Here is an 18233-nt window from a genome sequence, read left to right as displayed (position 1 = left end):
ACTGGATCTGGGCAGATTCTGCTTTTTTTTTTTTCCCAGAAAACAAACCAAATTTAAAAAAATAGCAGTGTAAAGTCCTATGACTCTGAATTGACACTTAGGGCTTGATCCAATATTTGCTTCCTAGGATTTCTCTGTAGTTGATATGATGACATAACGTTAGGCAATTCCTTAAGATCTGGTAAAGCACCAAGCAGTGGCTCTCCTGAAAACACATGATCATAATTACACTGATTTATACAAACTGAATCTCTGGGTGTTGCTGCTGGGGATGTTCCAGCAACAGAGATCCAGGACAGATGCCCATTGTCCTGTGATTTGTGTAATCACTTGCCCTAGTCAGTGCAGATATAGACAAGAACAAGTGGAACAGGACTCTTCATGTGTGCTGGGGCCCAGGTCAGAGACCAGCAAATTGTGACTCACCTGTCAGTCAACACCACAAATGTGAAATGTGAACTGTGCCCTCCCAAGCCCAGCAGAGACCTCCTGCTCTGTCACATGAACTGGGCAAGCCCATGAGATCAGCAAGTGTTGGAAATTGCCACTCCTGCAGCACCATTCTGGCACAGGGTCTGCAGGCACAGACACCAAATGGTGACATCATGGGTCACCCAGGAATTCACTGACCTGCCAAAGCAGAGAGGAATTTGGTAACAGTTACTAATTATTAAGTAATTATTAGGTGTTTTTAAGACTTGACTATTCCAAAGCTGATCCACAGGTGAAAGTCCAGCTCCTTCTAGGAGCACTACAAGGTAAATCCCTGACTGAATAACCTTATTTTAGCCAGACACCAACTGTTTTCCAGTAGGGAAAAAGAATTCTTTTTCAGATGATCCTTCCTTGGTTTAAAAAATATTTCTTCACAATACTTCTTCCCTTTTTTTTTTTTTTTTTTTTTAATAAAGAGGTAATTTTCTCAGTATGAAGCTTTTCTGTATTTTTTGTCCTTTGGGAGACAAAAGAATTGGAAAGACTTGGCAGAATTAGTAATATTCTTGAACTTGTAATTGTTTAATGTCTTAGTGTTCTAGGTGGAAAATCAATACATTATGATATGCTCCAAGCCAAATTAATACAATGTTAAAATGGTGGCTTGAAGATGTTTGAAATGCCTGTTTGAAATCCTGCATACCTACATCTAGTGATTGAGAAGCTCACAACAGAGGGTGGTTGGGTGCTCTAACTTCCTGGCTCTTTACTGTTTTAATTCTGTTAGGCAGGAAAAAATTCTGCTGTAACTGATTTTCCTTCAGTGACCCAGAGCTTTTTAAAGAATTCTGAAGGAGACAAGAAAACACCATGCATTGATTAACAGACCATATTTAACACACCTTTTAAAAATTATATTTAGCACTTTCTTCTGTAATATAAACTTCTTTCAAAAATAGCACTCAGTACAGGATGGGGCTTTGGGCCAGACAGTTCAGGCACTATTTTATTACCATAACAATTCTTTGCATCTGACATACTCTCCATGACAGCATCCATGTTATCTGCTCTTACAACAATTTTACACAACAGAATTTACACCCTAGACTAAAACTTTGAATTGGATTGTAATGTACTATAAATAAAACACTGTCACATTTTTTAAAATTTAAAATATGCAATGCAGCATAGCAGGGTACTTTTAAATGTAATTAGCTCTAATGCAGGTCTCTTTGAAATCAAGAAATTTGTTTTCCTACAGTTCTGTTTCATCCCTGGTTGGGAAGACAAATTCTTAGGCTTTTACAGAATGCAGCAAATGAAGCCCATGTCATGCTTTATATCATTTTCCTACTGCCATCAGGAAGTACAGTTTTCTTATAGGCTTATGGACCATCTGTTGGATATGAAATGCACTGAGTGCTAAAAAATCACTGTTTTTCTTGGCTTCTGTGCTGCTTTCCTTGTAGATTCCAGGCACTGTTTTGTTTCATGCAATGTGCTGTAGTATCTTGCAGTGAGCAGAACAATTAATTTCCTCAGAAATCATGGCCACGCACCCAAAGTGAAGACTTTTGACATTCCATAATGGGTGTTATGTATAGTGGGTGTCAAGAGTTGCTTAGATATGCTGATAATGAGCCATACTTTTGAGGAGTCATAATCAATCATTCTTCATTTGGAAAGTCAGATCCATCCGCCTGTCATCAAAATGTCATAACCCATTGATCTCACATTGCAATCAAGGAATCTTGACTCTTATTAATGGCATTCAGTTACACCAGTAACATCAGCAATCATTTTATCTTTTATGATAATTTTATCATTTTAATGGCATCATTTAAAACACTGAAGTTAGTGACTAAATCCATTCATTCTTTTCTTAATCCCCACTAATAGTTACTTACCAATTCTAACATTGCTATTTTAAAACTTCAGATGATTTTAGATCCAATATGATTTGCTTATGGAAATAAATATGAAGAAAAAAACACCTGTGAGTCAGAAAGACCTGAGCAGATTGGATTCCCTTCTGGGGGTCATTCTACCTCTGCTCCCATAGTTGGTGATGTCAACACAATCTTTTAAAGAAGTTACTTCCTGTTATCTCAGTGCTGCCCATCTGTTATTCCTGTATCTCCCGATGACATGTCACCAGTGGTAGTGACAATTTCTTATCCACTGCTGTCAGAAAAAGAATAGCTTAGGAGCTTGGAAACAAATTTCAAACTAAAAGTTGCTTTGAAGTTTGATCTGCTATTCAGTGAAGCACAGTGTAGAAGAAATAGTAAACATGTCAAGATAAAGGAAGGAAAAAAGGGAATGAGAACAGTGGAGCAGGATAGAGATGAGCTGCATTTGCATACATTTCCAATGTGCCTTTCAGGCACAGATACTTAAGAGATGCATAGCCCTGTTGCCATGTGGGATTTTAATCTGTGGTTTAGGAGCAGGGAACATACATTGTCTGGTTGAAGTAATTGTTGAAGACAGAGACTAATCTTTTTATTAGTGGGATGCTTTCTGTGATACAGGATTTTACAGCAAAATTCTTCCAATACGTGGGAAGAGTCAGGACTCCTCTCTTAATGCTGAAAGGATTTGTTCCCGTTTTCACTTTAAATTTTACAAATCTAAAATTGCTATATGATTCTGAGGGAAAAAATGGTAACAGCAGAACACTATGCAGTGTTTATTATTTATAATGTGATTGTTTTCAAACACATTTTTTTCAAATAAAATCAAACAACCCCGTGGAAAGTTTCATGCTTGATAAACAATTATTTCCTAGTAGGAAAGCATCCAAAGGGAAATTTTTACCTGGTCTAATGATTTCAAATTAACTGGGATTGGGTCTGCCAAGTCCTAGGAGCCCACTCTTGGCAGCCAGCTCCCTGCAAGACTCTCCCTCACAGCAACAAGTTTGTGGAATCAAGCCCTTTGTTTGGATCAGTGCTCATCCCTTCAGGCAGAGCTGATTGGCTAATTCAATCACACTGGCTATTTAATTAATAAGGAAGCCCAAAATTCCACATGAGATGAAAGGATGAAGAGCCCAGGAATGACCCTTGATAATAATAAAAGATAATTACAACCCCGAGTTGCATTATTCAGACTTTGTTATTGACATGATAAGCACTGCCATATGCCACGCAAGCTGTGATGTGCACCCTACTGCTCAGAGGTGCAGCAAAGCTCTGAGGTGTAACTGCTCACTGGATTTCCATGAAAATGTGGCTTCAGGTGAACACCTGAACACTGTGAAACCAGAAAAAAATAAAAACAAAAAACCCAAACTTCCCAGCTAATGAGGGGAGAGCAGGCTGCGCACTTGGTTACCTGTGTTCAGGTAGAGCAGTAGCACTTGTAAGATGGATTTTTCTGTTTAGAAAAATACAGGGATCTGAAATACCAGATACATCTTGAGGGCATCAGGGTGCTGCATGGGGAAAAAAATCCAAAGTGCTATATTATTGTGTTTATTAGGAAAAACTAGGTTCCTTATGGAAAAATGACAGGTGTTTTTTACAGGATCTACTGGGAAAGGGATGGAGAACTACACTGAAGAGTAGATTCCTAAAATATACAACAGAAGTTTCTGACAAAATGAAAAAGTTCCACAGAAATTAGGTCCTATTTTATTTGCACAATGCAAAGTGTCTGTTGATCCCAGAGAGGCAAAATGTAGGGCATACCTGAAAGACACTGGGCAGGAAGGAAAATAACAAGACTACATCACCTGCAGCACCTCTTTCCTCCCAAATCATTATTTTGTGTGCTAGTTCCTAAAGACAACCATGTTCTTGGGAACTAGAATTAGAAAATGGAGATAAGACATGGTCTTATTTTCTGGCTCCACCTCCACTGCTACATTCTGTGTCCCAACCCTTGTGGACCTGGGGCACACAGAATGCTGCAGTGGGTCCAGTTCTGTCTCCTGTGATTCATCTCTTCAGCCTGTGCATTCCTAACGTAGAGACCACATCCTCATCTGGGTATAACATAAAAAGTCCCCAGTCTGATTAGAGTTTCTCAGTTAAAATTAAAAGTTTTATAAAACCTTCCCCAATCCTTAAATAGTTCCAGAGTTTTATTGCTTGTTAAAAGTCTGAATCTGAGAAGCAAAACGTATTTGATTTGTAATGAATGTAACCCTTCAGTAAGATCACAGCTGTAATGTTACAGACTCAGTCATGTAAAGAGCAGTCACTGGAAGAAAACCTGCCTTCTTTCTTTTCCTTTTTTTTTTTTCTTTTTTTTTTTTTTTTCTCTTTAACCTCAATAGAGCAGTTCTTTTGTTAATTACAGTTACTGCACACTGTGATATTGAAGTGCTCTGTTCTCAAACATATTCTTATTTATTTTAGTCCTTTTTTTCCCAGGTAATGAAATGTCAGAACCCTACTTTTTCTGGTTTTGTAGTATGTTGATCAAAGTGACCTTTGCTTTGCGGCAGACACAAATCAATATAGCGCTCTGCGGTATTTGACAGATAAAGGTGCAACATATAATAAATGGCAATCACTGACGAGGAGAGCAAGAAAATACCTGCCAACTTCAGTTCATACTGGCAATTTTCAGACAATGCCACATGTTATGTTCAAAGTAAAATTCATTCGTCCATCTAATAACAGAGGTGGGGGATATTAAAGGACTCAGTTTTGTTAAAGAAATGCTTCAACTCACAGTAATAATTCAGAGTCCACTCCAGGTCTGCAGTGGTTGGTTGCAAGTAAAGTTATTACGTTTTGAAGACAGGTTAGAAGAGCAATTTTCCTTGCCATAAAGGAAAAGACACACACACACACACACACACACACACACACACACACACACAGAGCTTTTGCCCAAGAAATGAAAAAGTAATTATATACACCCATACAAACACAGTCTCTTATTCTTTCTCACACAAAGACACACACACACATTGTCTTAATATCCTAAAGCAGCTCTCCAGTTCAGTGTTTCACAGCTGAGTGTTTGATTTTCTTGTATTCTTTGTAACCTGCTGATAATTTATACACAAATAGAACCAATTTCTATTTAAATGCTTAATTGCAAGTAGTGTCAGCAAAGTATCTGCCAGAGATTTGAAGTCAAGAAAGCATCTTGAAGTATTTTCTTCTCCCCACAAGAAACTATATTTTATCTTGTGACTGAAAAGCCCTTTTATTTATCCGTTGTTCATAATATATGTAAGTTTACAATTTGCATTTCATGTTTATTTTCACAAGTGATTTGCATGGAGCTGTTGATACCCTTAAGGCAGAAAAAGGCCAATTCACAACATACTTGTGGCTGTTCAGAGCCATTTGATGTGGTTCAGTGAAGATACAGGCAATTTGTGAAGCCCAAGTGCTGACCATGTGCATGCAGGTGCAGTGTGTGCCTGCCAGGGCCTCACACCTCACCTGGGCAAAATCCACTGCTGAGACTCTGTGTTAACTTCTGATTAATGTTGTCAGGATGTGACCATTTATTAGTACTAATGGGCAAATTCAGTCTTGGAGCTTACAGCTGAGCCTGAAAGGCAAAGCCAGCCGATGTTCCAAAAGCAGAACAGCCTGCAGGATGGGGATTGCAAACACAGGATCAGTTCAGGGGGTGACCAGAGCAGCATCTTGTACCAACCTGCAACATGGAAAGGCCAGCTCCAGGGAATAAGTAACGCAGCCCAAAACATTGTAGGAATCTTTTTTATCTGTTTCAGATTCTTTTTAATTTAGTGAACCTTTCATCACTTATCCTGGTCTTTTTAAATAGAATTATTATATTAATTACTTATATTCTTCTGTGATAAAAATGAGAATTTCCCTCCTTTTGGTTACGACTGTGCCATTTTGTATTATTTTCTCACCTTTTCTTTATTAAAATTGAGTTTATCTTTCCTCTATTTTTTTTGCCAAGATATTGAACAGAGAACAGAATTTTTTTGTCATTTGTCTGCAATAATGCCAGACCTTTTCCTAAGCTGCTGAATGCATGATTAAACTGATCTTGCTTCTGTGTATCTTTTTTCCTATATCCTGTTTTATTAAACTGTACCCATCATTACCTGCATCTTGTCCCCCAATTCATGTTAATCCACTCTCAAACTTGTGCAAAGCAGGTATTTCTATTATCATTATACAATTTGCCTCATGATATATTTACTGAAATCAGTCACTTAGTGCGGGTCCGTAAGGAACTATTAATAGCTGACCTCTCCAGCCTGGAAAATGTAGTTATATAGTGCAGCAAAACTTTTTCCTCAGAGAACATCCTTGTTATTTCAAATGATGATTCCATACTAAGCCATCACAGTCTGGCATGTTGTCAGGTAATTGACAGCTATGAAAAGACTACATTCATTCCCTCCAAAGTTGCATGCAACTGTTGTAAAGTGTGGGTTTAGCAAGGAGAGAGTCTCTAAACATCATAACCTTGCTGAGGGGGTTGTTACCCCAACTGGCAAATGCTCAACTGTGAGCAACAGATTTATTACCTGACATAATTAATGGCCTAGATAGTGACATTTCCCATATTATAGACAATCATGAATTATGAGCCCAGCTGCTAGCCTTCTCATTCACTGAAATCGGTTGATAAATATGTTTATTCGAGGTCAGCTTGGCCTCATCCATTAGAAATATTGTTTTTCTAAACATTACATTGATTTAATTTAACTCTAATCAATTTAAAATGGTTCTGACAATTAACAAAAGCTTCAAATATGACCTTAAAGTAATAGGATTCATTAGCTATGTTTAGGATTAAACTTATCCTAATAGGGCTATTTTTCTTCTGAGGGCATGTAGTAGGCCGACTGGTGGTCAGTCAAAATGAAATCAATTATTATAAATTATACAGTTTGGGTTGATTATGTCGTGCCTGCTAATTTGTATAAATAAGGACCTCAAACAATGGAAGCCATTTATTAATAACTATCTGTGTCCCAACCTGTATCACACTTTATGCTACAGCTGCAGGATCATCTGTTACCCATGAAGTATTATATTCTCTACTGCTAGGCATATATGCTAATTAAACCTATAATTAATTGTAACAGTTATAGTTAAAGTCAAAATGCTGACAGCCTTTTTGGCCTGTTATTCATGGTAATCAACTGATTCAAAAGGCAAGGCAATCAACGATTCCTGCACTAGCCAGGGGATCATCACACAATGGCAGCACCAGTGACAGCTGGCACCCACGGGTCTTTGGGCACAATAGGAAATATAAACCTCTAGAGCTGAAATGCCTCGGTGTGAGCAGTGCCCATTGTTTTTCTGAGGGGAAAGAGGAGTGCAAGTTGTATTTAAGAATTTCCTCCCCAGGGCAGTTGTTAGCAGAGGGCCCAGAGCCCCAGAGAGCCCACCCAGCCTTCCTGGGGCACCCACAGTGCTCAGGGCTTGGACCATCCCACAGGGTCCTCTGCTTGTACCCATCACAAACCCTTCCCTTGCAGCAGGGATGGCTTAGGGTAGGCATAGGAGTTCTGGACAGTGCTTTGGAATATCAAGAAGAGATTCTACTGGCTCTGTTATCACTGAACTTGTGCCTGCTGGACAGTGGGCAGTGCCCAAAGGTGTGTGCTGTCTGTGGTGTGCTACCTGCAGAATGTTCTCTCAGCCTGAGCAGGGAGTATCTCCTTTCCCTCTTACATCTATCAGCCTTGGAACCTGTGGGAAATGCCTTTTATTTTATTCCCTGGCACAGTGGTGGATTCCAGCAGCCCTGAGAGGACAGAGTGTAGTGAGGAAGGACAAGGGGACAGTCTGACTGTTGTCAGCAGAGATCCACAAACACTCTTCTAAAACTTGCTCTGGAGCAAGTGTTCTGTGTGGGCACAGCTTGGGGTGCCTCCAGAGTGACCTGAGCTCCTCAGGAGGCCACCAAGGACAGAGGAGGGAGTAAAGGCCACTTTTAGCAGTGACACTTTGCAGCCCAGACAAGGTGCAGTGCCAGATGGGCCACATGAACCTGTTGCACCCACAAGGTACCTGTCTCTGTGTAGATCTGGCCTCACTTTCCTCCTCAATTTAAAGCCAGTCTGGTTATCTAGCCCTACACAGGGCCTCAGATCACAGTCTCTTCCAGAGCTGCTTCCTCCATGTTCGTGGCCCATAGCACTGCCAGGCCAGCAAGTTTATACATACACATCTTGAGATGTGCTGCTGCTTAAACAAGGTTAGCCAGAGCCTCATTACTGAGATTTACACTGTCAGTTACAGAGCTGCCCATCCAATCCTATAACACATAAATTTATGGGCATCACAGCGAATTTTTTATTGTTAGAGCTCATATACAATGTGTGCCCTTAGTGACACATTTTTAAATAAAATATATTGTACTAGAGATTTCTAATGCTTAAAATAAAATAAAATAATAATCAACTTTTAGCTACAGTTTCCCCCTGGTTATTGAGCTGAACTTAATGACTGGCTGAAAAGTATTTGTCAACACAACAGCTGGAGAGCAACACTTTCTTGTGGCTTTATGTCACAGCATATGCCAGCCACTCAGAACATGTGATAATTCAACTGGAGCTGGTACTACAATAGCAGATGGGTTGAAGCATTGTTATTCTCACTCTAGCTCCCAGCCCTTGAGGGATCACTAAATAAAATCAAAGCAGATGGACCATTACAAGCTCATTTGTGTTCACTACAAGCACCTCAACCTCCAGTTGTGATATACTGCACCTTTGTATAAAATGACATGTATGGTAACATGGCCTAATGAAAATAGCATCAGACTTGGCAAGTGAGGAATGAGACTGGGAAATATGCACAGATCTATTTATCACTGAGTTCTTACCTTGCAGAAAGGGTTCATTCCCGTCCCTCTCTCCCTGCCCTGCCCCCCACCTCCCCCCCCCAATGTTTATCATAGTATTCTTCTCCATGTTTATAATTTAATTTCCTCACCCTTGTCACAAGAATGAAGAGCTGGCTGTAGGTTCTGGCTGCAGGAGCCAAGCAGGGCTCCCAGCCTGTGTAAAGACAGGAGAAGTGCTACTAATCAGGAGTGTCAAACTCTTTCCTGTACACCCTTGATGAACAGGCTAATCCAGGTGGCACACAGGGGTCAGGGCTTTAGGACCTACTGGCACCAATACCTGCAGGGCCCAGGACACCGTGTCCATCTCTCAGTCTGCTCTTGCCATGAGGTGTTCCACGACTCTGCACTTTTGAGCTCATGAGGACTTGGTGCACAGAATCAACTGCTCCACTAAATTCCAGCACTTCTGTCTGTGAGGTCCCAGTCAGCATCTCTGAACAAACTCCCAGGGCATGGAAGGCACTTGCTTCCCAAGGATGAAAGATACCAAAACTGTCAGTTTCCAGAGGAGGATCCTTTGGGTTCTGCTGATAAAGTCAGAGTTTGAACTGAAAAGTTCTTCTTGCCACCCTCAGCAGCCCAACATAAAATCAAAGGCACATCCAGTGCCTGCTTTAAAAAGTATCTTCTGAGCACCTTGTACAGCAATGCACCAACAATGTCACCTGAAGGCTTTGTCCTAGAGTTCTCACCTTGACCATCCTGCTCCAGGGAGCTCCAGCAAGATGAAATACGGCAGGAAAGGTCTTGCTTCCTTTTATGACAACTGTGCTTCTCAACCACACAGACACAAACACTCACACAGCATATGTGTGTGCAGTTAGTGACAATTCCCAAACTGAACTCCTCTCAAATGTGAGCTTTTTATATCTGCATGTATCTTTTTTTTTCTGCCCAGTTTTAAACAGCTTCTGTGCCCTACTGCAGACACAGCTGCACTCAGTGCTAAGTAGAATATACTGTGAACTTATACAAGGCTTTGAGAGTTCTGTTTTTTCCTGTATAAACAGGAAAAGTGGGAGTAGACAGTGTTTTGGGAGAGTTAAATGCATTCTGTCTGCATGAAAGACTCATGTAAGACTATGAACCTTTAGCAAAATGTCCATATCACCTGAGTGCCTTAGGTCCCTCATCCAGCTGCTGCTGGGCTTTAAAGAGCCAGAGAGGTGCAGCAGTGGAAAGCCAAAGAAATCATTTAATTGGGGTTGATAAATACTGTTGAACGTCAGTGACTGCAGTACACAGTTGAAAGACTTGTCTAACTTTTTCTGTGAAACAGCCTCTTCCTGAATGCCTCAATTGTATAAAATGATGAATGGATCAGACAATATTTCTCACCTGACCCAGAAACTGCAGGGCAGCTGGGCAGTGTCAAGGACAGTGCTTCCAGGGAGCTGCAGCTTGTGCCACATCCTGCTTTGTTTGTTCTTCCTGAGCACTTTCTGCTCAGTGCAGTGACTCATCCTGAGCTTCAAATTGGTGAAACTCTGTCAGAGGCATGTGCCGGTCAGGTCAGGCATCAGCACTGCCCCTTATCTGCTGGCCAGCTTTCCTATCAGCCAAACTAATTGGCTAAGATAATTCTGTTTCCTGCCATCTATTACAATAAATCAACCACTGGAGCTTCATTGAATTCTCTGCCAACTGCTGCCCTTGAAATTCTCAAACTGTATGGGGGGCTGGGAGGGAAACCTGTACTCTTCTAAATATAAGAACGTTTTTGGTGAACAACTTGATATCCTGGGCAATGCTGTATCTCCTCAGCCCCACATTAATAGGGTGCCAGAGCCAGCTCAGACTGAGGCAAACCCCAAAGCATCAATCATTCCTTTGAAAACAAGTTTTTGGACTAATGTGATCTCGAGTGGTGAAGCCTGTGTGGGCAAACACAAACACAGCAAGGGACACAGAGAGATAGAGAACATGAGCGCACACTCAGGAAAGAGCCAGAGCAAAATGACAAGGGATTCACTGTGGTGGCTGTTGAAGAAAGAAATAAAGGTGTTCCAATGCAATGTTATTTCTCTGATAAGTAATTTCAAAGAGGAAAAATATATTGAGGATGGGTGTGAATTGAAGAAATATGAAGGATCCCCAAGCATGCCTATTGCAGGAACAAGATAGCAGGGGGGAAACTGTATTCTGATTTTCCTTGTAGCAGTATCAAATACTGAGAGTAGCAGTGGTATTACAATTCACAGCCATATTTAACATTAGAAGATACACTAGTTTATACTCTACTTGTACAGTTTTGTTTAGATTAGATATTTAATAATGCAAATTTTTTGGATTTGGGTTTTTTTTTTAAGGGACCTCTATCCCTCATGAAATTTCAGCCTTTTCCTTTGAATTATCCAGAATATCAACATTGGTTTTGTAATGGCTCTGCTGGGATAAAACTCAGCCTGCACCACTTATGTTGCTGAAAGGAGCCAACTCCTTCCTCAGCAACATGGCTGGGTTCATTCAGTCAATCATTTGGCAGAAGGATGTTTAAGCATAATTGCATATCCCCTCCCTGTCTTTAAATATTCAGAGGAAAAGTCACAGAAGAGCCGATAATGTAACAATAATAATGGGGCTGAAGAACAGTATTGTAGTGTGAACTCATCTATCCCTTGGTTTCATTTACATGTTTAACAGCTGCTTGTTTCTCCATTATAGAAAGATCATTACCTGACTTGTAAGAAGAGAGGGGGAGTCTGTTCACCTTTGGGCAACTAGCTCTGCATTTATTAATAGTTGTTGCCCATCTCATTATACATTTAATTGCTGCATTATAATTTATTTATTCATTGATTTATTGTAATAGATGAGTAGAAACAAAATTACCTTTGCAAATTACTTTGATAGGTGGGAAGTTTGCATGGTTAAAAATACCCCAACATGCAGTGTGGAATGTGAGATGTTACCCAGTGAATTGCATCTTCACACATAAGCACTAGCAGAGTCAAACTGCTCTCATTACAAAGTGAAGGTAAATGCAGCCAACTTATATGGTGTTAAATATATATATAAAATTGTAACTTCTATACAATTGTCCTTACATTCTCAGCTGTCTCTGCTTCATGGAACAGGGAATCAGCTGAAAAATTAAGGACAAAGAGGATGGAAAGCAAAGACTCATTAAAAATTAGACGGCTAAAGGTGTAGGAAGTTTGCAGAGCGTGTGGTGAAGCCAGGCCTGCCTTGCTGTCAGTGTGGGTGGGCAGCTCCTGCTGGGGCAGCTCAGCTCACAGCCCCAGCGCAGCACCAGCAACCAGCTGGGGCCATGGAGGGTCAGGGAGAGCCAGAGATAGAAAATACACACATGGAATTATTTCCATTTCCAGTTATTAATACATAGAGGAAAGAGTTAGACCCAGAAAAACTCCAATTTTTTTTTTTTTGTCAATTAATTAAAATAAATTATTTGATAACACAAAACGCAGGTTGGTTTTTGGTGGGGTGGTGGTTTTATTTTTGTCCTTAACCCCTGGAGCCTGCAGCAGCTCCCAGGGGCGGTGGGGCCGGTCCAGGGCGAGGTGTCTGAACCAGCCAGGGGCAGGGCGAGGCTGCAGAGCCCGGGGGGAGCCGGGGCCGAGGGAGGCTGAGCTGCGGGCACAGCACCGGGCACAGCACCAGGCTCAGCCCCCGGCCGGACCTCTCCCCATGGAGCGCCTGGGCTCTGCTCTGGGACACCTCATTCTGCACGGGAGGTTTGGTGTGAAAAATTATTACTACTTTTGTGTGTTGACATAGTTTTTCATCAGCTTTCATCAGAGTGCTGCAATTACCCTGAGAGTTCCGTGGCGTTTTGCATCTCCCAACAGTGTCTGCTTTCCTCGCTCAGACACGGGCACCATTCGGATCCAGTTTTCCATGATGGGCACAAGCGGTGCAGTGAGAGGGGCCAGGGCGGCTGGCCTGGGGCTGTGGCTCACACTGTGCACCCGGGCTATGGGTCACACTGCCCGCCTGGGCCATGGGTCACACTGCCCGCCCGGGCTATGGGTCACACTGCCCGCCCGGGCTATGGGTCATACTGCCTACCCGGGTCATGGGTCACACTGCCCGTCTGGGCCATGGGTCACACTGCCCTCCGGGGCCATGGGTCACACTGCCCTCCCGGGCCATGGGTCACACTGCCCGTCTGGGCTATGGGTCACACTGCCCACCCGGGCTATGGGTCATACTGCCTACCCGGGTCATGGGTCACACTGCCCGTCTGGGCCATGGGTCACACTGCCCTCCCGGGCTATGGGTCACACTGCCCACCCGGGCCATGGGGTCACACTGCCCTCCTGGGCTATGGGTCACACTGCCTGTCCGGGCCATGGGGTCACACTGCCCCTCGGGCTATGGGTCACACTGCCCACCCGGGCTATGGGTCACACTGCCCGCCCGGGTTATGGGTCACACTGTGCACCCGGGCTGTGGGTCACACTGCCCGCCTGGGTTATGGGTCACAGTGTCCACCCGGGCTATGGGTCACACTGTCCGCCCGGGCTATGGGTCACACTGTCCGCCCGGGCTATGGGGTCACACTGCCCTCCCGGGCTATGGGGTCACCCTGCCCAGGGTTATGGGTCACACTGCCCGCCCGGCTATGGGTCACACTGCCCGCCCGGGCTGTGCCCCCCACAGTGCCCGTCCAGCCCCGGGCGGCTCCAGGCACTGCCCTGGCTCCAGCAGCAGGGAATTACAGCCTGCCTTATGCTTGGGATGGGCTTGAAATGCATAAACTTGTGACAGCTTTGTACGCATCTCATTCGGGTGAGGCCAGAAATCGTTTTGGGAGCAGCAGGACAAAGTTGTGGGGACACAGCGGGGAGACAGCAGGAACGGAGCGGAGACACAGTGGGGATAGAGCAGGGACACAGTGGGGAGAGACCGGGGACAGAGAGAGGACCCTGCGGGGACACAGCGGGAACAGAGCGAAGACACAGTGGGGACACAGTGGGGATAGAGCAGGGACACGGCGGGGACCCAGCGGGGACATAGCAGGGACAGAGAGAGGACCCTGCGGGGACACAGTGGGGATAGAGCGGGGACAGAAGGGGACACAGCGGGGACCCGGCGGGGCCTCGGGAGCGTCACCCCCGCTCACGCCGGGCCGGGCCAGGCGGGGCCGGCACTGCCCCCGTGTGGCCGCAGAGGCACCACGAGTCACACACGGCTCCGTCCTGCTGCTCAGCTTAAACCTCAAACCCAACCTTCACAGCAGCTATTTCCTAAAAATAGCTTTTACATCTATTTTTACATGTGCTTACTGAAAAAATCCTTATGATAAAGATTATAAAGTTACTTAAATTGGCAGCATTCCTTTTGCACGCCGAGGTAGGACTTTATTCACTGTTTTTATTTATTTGTTTGTTATTACTAAAATGCTCAGGAAAATAAATACATAAAAGGTAAGCCTAGAAATGCTTAGTGTTTTTCTAGACAGAAAACGCATAGAGAGTGGGAGCTGTGGATTCAGCAGTGAAGTTACAGCATTATTCCAGGAGGAGCTGCTCACTGGGGTTAGTAAGGCAGTGTACTAAGCATTTTAAAATAAAATCCCTCCAGGAAAACTCCAGGTAGCTATGACCACTTTTCAGTGGTTGTCCCTTTCAGCACCAGGTGCTAATTCGTGAGACACAAGACAGGACACATTCTTACTTGATTTTATACAGTACAACAATTCCTAAGTTTCCTAGAAATGGTGAAGGATTAAAAGAAACGTATAAACCCTCCTGTGGGTACACAAAACAAGCGAGTTCATCCTGTATTCATGCTTTTTCATGACACTCCCCCCTTTCCAAGCCCCAAAGAAACGAATAGAGCCATAAGAATAATATTTTTAATTAATATTAATACAGAAAGAACACATAGTACATTCCTTTCCAGCAGCAGCTCATTCAGCCCTACCATTGGAAAAAAAAATAAATTAAGGCTAGTTGAGGGCAACCTGATCCAATGGTTTGTTTGCCTTATGCCTTCTTGGAGACAGCCTTGTAAGCTTAAGAGACTATTTGTGCACAAAACATGGGATGTTTATTTAGCAAAACATCAAGAACAGATAAAAACATGCTTTGTTACAGTGGTAAAAATACACAGAGCTTTCAAGTTGCTTTTTACACCAGCTCAATCGAGAAACCACACCAGTCTGGTGTGCAGCAAGGTGGTGCCTTGGTACTGGATGGAACAGGCAATTGTCAGGGACCATGGTGACCACACTCAGCTACTCAGTGGAGTATAAAGTGCACGAGAAAAGTAAGTGCATTGAAATGAACCATTTATGATCAAGAGCAATTCTTGTTACACACAGTACTTGCTTAAAATGGGAACCTCACAGGCTGCTCAGTACAACACAGTACTACAATTTTCAAGAGCACAGAATCAGTATCACGTATTAGAAAGACTTTTTACTGAACAGATATTTTCGTATTTTTTCCTCCTATTATCTCTCCCACCCAACAACGAGCCTTCTGATGTAACTTACAGTGGGTTTGGTTGGGGTTTTCTTGAAGGATTTTGCTTACTTGAGTAAATCTGTAAGGCATCACCTTTAGCTAACATCTCTTTACCCTTGATGTTCAAAATAAGCAAGCGGCACAGTGATTTGTTCCATTTTGAACCCCTAGTTCTAAAAATGTTTAGCAGAGCAGGCAAGTTGTATGGGGTGAGGTTTTTTCCTCAGTTACAAAAGTTTATGTCCTATGAAACTTTACATTTTTACAGGCTGTCAGGAACCATGTTGTCCATGTACTTTCCTACTCACAGGTTAAGGCCATTGTTAGCAGTACTTATGAGCCAAACCATGAAGAATGATCTACGTGCTATTAATTTGGGGGGACATTCACTATATTAAAAAAAGAGAGAGAGAAAAAAATAATTGATTGGGAGATTTCCAAATGCATTAAACAACAAATGTTGGGTGCTTAGTCATTGGAATCTTTGGGCATTACAGTTAACAGCAGTAGATGCTTAGAATGCAAGCTTCAAAATAGCTTATTCAAATCCCCTACAAATATATGCTGAAGGCTAAAAAAACCCAGAAAACCCCACCTTTTTTACCCTTGCATATAAGTTATTTTACAAGTTTCCTTTCACAGTGAAATCACTTTTCTGTTTGTATACTCATTTCTGAGAAAGGAAATAAAATTGGGGTTATTTCTGTAACATTTCATTTACATTGCCAGATCACCTCCAACGCAGTGCAGCACAGCACACAGCAATACGTTTTAGATTAAAAGAAGACTCTTTGATTGCCAAAACTGTATTTTTTTTGCATGCTATAGAAGACATCTCTGCCCTCTTAAGTGGTAAACAACAAACTAATCATGTAATCATACAGTGCTTGCAAAACTATTTACCATTTTGCAATAATCTATAGTACAAAAGGCAGGCTGTAAAGCACTGCCTGCTTTTCCAAACACAGTATTTGTCACCAAGAAGTGTGCACAGTAAAGAATATTCCCTACGTGTTCCACAGAAGAGTCCACACTTCTTTTCCATTGACAGGCCATAAGCTTGGAGGCAAGAAGACAAGCTCATTTACACCCATCTGTATTAATTCCCTTCTGCTAATCAAATATGTATCCTGAAAAGCTGGATAGTTTCCAGCTGCACAAAAGAGTGGATATTTTGCTACAAGATTATTCACCTAGGAAACTTTCACATGGCTGCCAATTCCAGTTCTCTCCTCTGGCCATAGCAGGTCCAAGGCTGTTCTCCAAGCTCAGGCAGGAAGAGGTAACTGTATGCAATGAGGCTGGGGGGGCTTGGATAGATGACACCAGAGGAAGACATGAAATTAATGCATGGGGAAAGTCAAAAATAAACCTAAGGCTAGGGAAGAGAAAAAAAAAATCGAGACATTCAGACTGGTCTCCTGGGTGCAGGTTTGTGTTTGGGCCTGTGTTTGCTCCCTGTTCAAAGGGGTCACTGCTTGGATCTCCTTTCAGGCTGGGACACAATGGGCCTGGTTATAGAATCCATCACCTAAAACCTCAGTTTTTCCCCAGAGAGAAAGAGGTCAAGAGCTCTGTACTGAAACAAAAGTTTTGCCAAGGAGCACAAAGTGGACAAATAAGGCAAGGGAACATGAAAACCAGGAGACTCTTCCAGGCAAAAGCAAGGGTGACACTTCTAATAACCTTGTTGCTCTTGAGAGTGAAAGTTTAGAGCACACTTCATGCAAAGGCTAATGGAACAAATCAAGCCCCTCAGCACCCCCTGCTTCACACAGATTAGTCCTTCAAGCTGTTTTCAAACATCTCTCTACTACTGCTTTATGGTAGTGTGTCCCAAAGAAAGATTCTAGATTTTCCAAGAAAAAGAAAATAGCCACACTTTCTACAATAAGAGATCAGTCTCCATTGCCTTTAAAACAGTGGCTTTTTCAATGTGGCTTTTCCTCATTACATTTTGTTATCTCTTCCCTTCTATAGATCTGATCCCAAAAAGGAATTTTTCATATAAAACAGCTTAAGACTTGAAAATGTACAGTTCATACAGATGCGATTTGAACAACCAGATGTTACTGTATATATATAGTTGCATGTTTGCTAGTCAGTGTGGACAGAAGTAGCTAGAAGGCAACTAAAACAACAGTATTTCATTGCAAACAGGAACCAACAGACTTCAAAGTATAATACTTTACATTAACACAGGTTTTGCAGCTTCTCAAGTTAGTTTTCATCAGGTACTTGGTATAGAGTAAAATTCTGATCTATCTTTATTTATAGTTTCATCTTTCCAGGCATAGATTTTTAATATTCTCTCTTTTTTTTGTTAATATAACTGATCCTGAAATGAAGAGTCAGATGTATATTCCCAGGCAGTAGCTTAATGTACTGTAGAAAAGTCAGTTTTGTTTACCAAGGACTAGAATTCACTTCAGTAACATTCCCTGAGGCAATCCACGATTTTATTGTTTTGTCCTGGAATCATCTGTGTACAGTTGCTGTTCTGTTCCAGACTGCTTTGTTTCTTTAAAAATAGACACT

General features: G+C 42.3%; 1 long non-coding RNA gene across 2 annotated transcripts in view; it reads left to right on the top strand.

Moving 5' to 3' along the window:
• Nucleotides 1-18233, top strand: part of LOC310914000 — an 86936-nt gene that overhangs the window by 55553 nt on the left and 13150 nt on the right. The window lies entirely within an intron of this gene.

This window comes from Zosterops lateralis (assembly GCF_965231275.1).
Source record: "Zosterops lateralis genome assembly, chromosome: 12".
NCBI lineage: Eukaryota > Metazoa > Chordata > Aves > Passeriformes > Zosteropidae > Zosterops > Zosterops lateralis.
The sequence above is the reverse complement of the archived record's forward strand: the minus strand, read 5'-3'. Positions and strand labels throughout refer to the sequence as shown.